Source organism: Pecten maximus, chromosome 16, assembly GCF_902652985.1.
Source record: "Pecten maximus chromosome 16, xPecMax1.1, whole genome shotgun sequence".
Classification (NCBI taxonomy): Eukaryota; Metazoa; Mollusca; class Bivalvia; order Pectinida; family Pectinidae; genus Pecten; species Pecten maximus.
The window spans coordinates 33,927,477-33,933,059 of NC_047030.1; the positions used below are offsets into that span (position 1 = coordinate 33,927,477).

The window sequence follows — 5,583 nt, forward strand, 5'->3', positions numbered from 1 at the left end:
ATTTTGGGGGGGGGGGGAATTTTTTTTTTATGTATGCATTGTTTTCAAATAAAGTGTATACATACATACAGTATATATGTGTCCGTACTTAACATGGAATTATTGTGAATATGCCCACAGGTACATGTTTATACAATATACAAGTCACAAATTAGGTATACAGTACATGATGAAGAAATTGCCCCGATTTCTCAAGAATTCGCGGATCCTATGTTGCTCAATTGATATGGAATCTGAAGAAAAGTCAACATTTAAATAGTAATTCATAATTTATTCATCCATGCTTTAGGTGGCACGTTTTTGAATTTTATAACTTAATCTGACGGAAAAGTAACATTCGAAAGTTGTTAGCATTGATCAGTTTTTCACACTGCATTTCTAACACTTTCGTAAATTTGAACAGAAATGTAATTTATTAAGCACATTAAAACACTATACAACTGATAAACGAATTTAATTTTTTGTTTTGTTTAATATGAAATACTCTCAATCAATCTATTGACACAAATAATAAATAACGCATTGGAAAATTCCCCGGTATTGTTTTTATTTTGAAGCATCCGATTATACACACTTATTCACATAATTTCATATACAGATATAAACAAACATTTAAACAATTTCATCCAATACTTGAATAAAATGAAAAATGATATTACGTTTTTCTTTAGAAAACGCAACCATTTCTAATTTTACATTACTGACAAAAACATTCTTGATAATTTAAATTCCCTACCAAATTGAAACTTAAATATATGTGTGTTAGTATGCATCATTTGTCATTTGGCTAAGAAAACAAATTTGCGAAGATAAATATATTTACATTACATATACAGCGTAATATATACACAATAGAAGTAAACAAATAATTCCAGATATTTCCTCGCCGAAACAGTAACGGTATCATAATACATTATAACGACATTTGTTACACGTGTTCTGTAGGGAATGATGTAAGATTATATGGGCCATATGGATCTCTTACAGATTAATTTTACCTACGTTTATCTCCCGACTTCAGACACAGGACGAGGTCCAAGGTTTGGCTATTTCAAATGGGCTATGTTGAGATATAGGTGCATGAAAACAGCTTCATCAAAATAGCCGACATGTTCATACTTAAACGCATCCAGCAATCAAAATGTTTATTGCATAGAATCTTGGTTTGCTAAAATATATGTGTAGGAACATATACATGAACATGTGTTTCAAACTATTATGAGGATCAAAATTAAAATAGCCAAGTCTTGGTCAAATCCGTTACTACAGAAACGGTTTTTATTATCACAGATTCTACGCCCCCTTGCCTACGGGGGCTCCTCCCAGGCCCTTGGCAACCGCCCCAAGTAACGGGAGTGACATCCCGGCATTTAGGACCTGCAACAGACAAAACGACGGTCACAGATTACTGTAAATATACATTTTAAGCGATACTTTTATATTCCGCCAAAATTATGATTATTTGTATGTTAGTCGGCGGCTAAAATGGATGCCTGTATATAAATGTGTGTATTACTCAGTTAATAAAACAAGTAGGTATTTAAAAATAAAAGTAGATTGTATTCCATTTTAACACATTATCATTATGATCGGTAAACCTACAGAACCATCTCAGTGAATTAAATTTTAGATCTACTAATCTACCGCCTCAAACCCGTGTCGGGAAAGGTTTTAAAATACTTCCTCTGTATCCGTGCAATCAGAATCTTTCCTGTTTGAAATGCACAGTTTACATTTTTGTAAATCTCTCATCCACCGAACAATTATTTCGGTCAGAACGCCTTATCAAGTTTATTCTCGTATGGAACAAAACATTGCTGCAACGTGAATATTGTTGCTCAAAGATATGTATGCAAATATCTATATGGTGTGAAGCTATCATTAATACAAAAAATCTATATTGTGTAAATGAATTTGGAATCATCGGGTATGTAAGCTAAAACGTTCATAATTAATTTAAACAAGAATACTAAAGGGCGGAACAATAAACCCCCTGATCAATCCAGAAACTAACAATGGGCTGTTTAAAACTTGAAAATATCGCTCAGAAAAAACAACGTGACGATTATACAATTAAGTTCCAAATCAATTGAAAACTATAGAATGTCAAGAAAACAGTAGAAATAAGGATGCTGGTTTGGTTATCAAAACACGTGATGCTGAATAAATCGCGCGACGGACAAGCGAGCTGAACCTTTTATATCTGAAAGTAATTGTACATGCAAGTACAGTATATCCGAATAATGAGCCTAGATAGCAATGCCACATCATGATGAATGAACAGATATTAGACTATGTCAATTCGAGTGACAAGTTGGAGAAGGCACTTGTTTTAAAGTGTCGTTTGACATTAAAATAGTTTAACAATACCACTTATCTTTGAAATTTACTTTGCTGACCTATTTTGTTTTGAGAAAAACTTGAATAATAAAAATCGATAGTGTTTCATCTGAGACATGTTCACTTTAATTCATATTAAGTTTTAATGCAAATATCCTGTCTATTAGGAAACATTATTACAATTACAATGTTGATATAGGTGCAGTTATTTAATTTGGAAAGTATAGTTATACTATATTGATGCATGTGCAGCTCTGTTGTACACGTATACACAATGCATGAATGCAGGAAGCCATTATGGGGATCCCTTGTAGAAATTGGAGATTTCCTATGGTGTTCTCTCGACACAAAAGCCCTGTAGAAATAGGGCGAAACATTATACCTTTCGTCGCCATTGAATGATCATAAGAGGCGACTGAATTTGCGATCTAATTTTTATTTTCTACTTTCTAGCGACTCTAATCTTCCTAATGTCTCTCTGGGCTCTACCTCACTTTTGGCCTTTAGATGAGCCTTTTTGAGGAAGACTTGTGTTTCCGTTCCCTGGCCGGGACACACCAGTCTTTTAAAAATGATAGCTTTCCACCCTGCTTAACGCTCAGCACTTAAGGAGTGGGACGACTGGTTCGCTCTTCTATAAGGACGGTATATCTACCACTCTCCCTTAGTGTTCAACATTTTGGTAATACGACAACTGGTACGCATGTTATCAGTACAAAGTGACCAGGTGGGGTGTCCTGCTGGGGTGTCTTTGGCAGTTCACTTCAGTGATGTAGCACTATATATGGGTACTTTTTGTTAGTATCAGCACAAAACTTTTTCACTCTGTCGTTATTGGATTATTTGGTTGTTATATGATTCATGCAATGCACGTATGTATCGTTAATTAAATCCACAGAGAAAAGCGAAGTGAACCACACCAAAGGAAGGAGGGCAACACAATGTTAAAACAGTTACAAACCAAGACAGGTCTTGTGTAAAACAACAAAATAAACAACAAAAAACAACAAAACACAAATAACATTTTCAACTAACCATTTAATTCAGATTGAGCAAAAAGAAAAATCAGCATTATCTTTATATTTACAATATTTGCTCTAATTTACATAATTAATAACAAATAAAAACAAGTTTTGCTGGACATTTTAAATATTATCCTATCCATCAATATGTGTCAATTATGTCATCGGTGACACATGTGGAAATGGCGTGGAATGCTACGTCCCTGTATTACAATCACGATAAAACCCCATTTGATGTATTTCTCTCGTTGTTTCTCTAGATAAAACAAATAATGTACATCTGTAGGCCTGAAGTATATAGTTTATTTAACATCACTTAAGCTGCAAATTCATTTGACGCCATACGTCGAGCCCGTTTTTTTTTAATGAAATTTTGCAAACATAAAGTAAAAGTAATTTACCTTTTCAAATAAAAGATAACTGCCATATAAGCAAATCAAATCTTAATCAAAACCAAAACTTCATAAGGAAGGCAGCAAACCCGCCACAGAAAGTGTTTCTGAATTGAAATACAATAAATAACATCAAACTTAGGCAAAAATAATTGTTTTCGATTAAAGTAGTACATGAAATATAAGGATTAGGCGTATTTAGGAAATATTACTTCATGTTAGATGTGTTGATTCAGAATCAACAGTCACTACACGTTTGTTGGTGCATTTGTACACGTTTACAAGTTTACAGTAAAACCAACATCAAAGGTTGGTTGCGGGGGTCACGCAACGTTTACGTTGCGTAATTTGCATCAGGAATGATAAGGGAATTATGTCGTAATAAACAACAAATCACAAAAACAAATGGAATTAACACAAAAATGAATGTTAAGTTTTAAAACAAAATCATCTTCATTATATACACATATAAATAATGACAATACAATCTTAATAACCTCTTTGAATTATGATAATACTAAGATTAAAACAAATAAACATTTAACATGTATCTGTCCTTAAGTAGTGGTATATTTTTGAAAACATTTCGAAATAACAAACTTTGCTCTCGATGAATTCCCTGACTGGTGCCAGTACGGAGCTGATCTGAAGGATTATTTACAAATTGACAGAAAAAAATGTATACAGTGTAAGATAAATATAAGCATTGTCATGGTGATTGTGATTTTGGCAGAACTGTCGAACATTCGTCACACTTATAACCCTTATAAATGCATTGTTACGACTAGACCATGCTGGGTTGAACTAATAAACTTTGAGATTTGAACTTCCGATATCTTGTCCGGAGTGACACTACCAACACGATATTGTTCCATTTATTCCCCTACAGGAAGGTCTCACACAACTTATTCAGCCAATCAGCTGGTGTTTCACCTGAACCAAGTCCCTGAAGGAAATGCGTTCCTTGGGTTTGTAGCTATGTCCTGAGTATATAACACATACAATGGGTACTTTCTATATACGAGAATAAAGAGTAGGGTCTTGAGATTTTGAAAATCAAAAACATACACTCCTTGTACAAATAGAAAGATGCAGGATTCCAGGTGTAGAAAGGTGGTCATTCCCCTGTCCACTGTAAATATCAGGGTTACTGTCTTCCAAGTACAGGTGTGCTCTTATATGCTATTAAACCTATCCAATATCATCATTTATCTGGTAGGGAAATCTTCTAACTTTAATTTGATATCAATTTCACAACATTTGAACTTCAAATGAGCGATTGAGGGGATGGAGTCATTGGTAATAACATGTAGTGAAATAATTAGTTGTGTGAGACCAGGAAACGTGATTATGTGAGAGTTACCTCCCTTCTAACAGTAATCTTAATACGGACAGTGCACTCGGAGAAATCCTTCCTCTTTGCTCGCACCTGACTTGATTACTGCGCATTCTATTTTTAAAAGGAACGCGTGTGTTTGTTTTCCAAGTCTTGAGACCTATCTCGCCATTCTCGTATAACTGGAGTACCTATTCCAAACGCCAATCCCTCAGTAAAATCCGTACCGAACCTCCAACATCCATTTCACTTTAGGCACTTGGTTTGGGTGAAACACAACCTCATTGGCCCGTCTTTCTTTCTCTTCCCGCCATAATTCGAAATTTACCAAAATTTTCCTTTCGATCATTTCCTGGCTTAAAAAGCCGTTTTTTCATCTTACATTGTCGCAAGGTTCTTTAACACATTTGCCAAGTCCTAGCAATAGACGGTCGTCCAGAAATTCGATCAGATATGCTATCTTTAGATTGTTTGAGAGCAATTGATATACAAA

General features: G+C 34.4%; 1 long non-coding RNA gene across 1 annotated transcript in view; it reads right to left on the reverse strand.

The window, feature by feature from the left end:
* The window catches only part of LOC117344827, an 8,773-nt gene extending 4,244 nt beyond the window's left edge, over window positions 1-4,529 (reverse strand). Inside the window, exon 1 of the long non-coding RNA XR_004536241.1 lies at window positions 3,764-4,529. This is a non-coding gene — a long non-coding RNA (uncharacterized LOC117344827). The remainder of the gene's footprint in view (window positions 1-3,763) is intronic.
* Window positions 4,530-5,583: the final 1,054 nt, after the last annotated feature.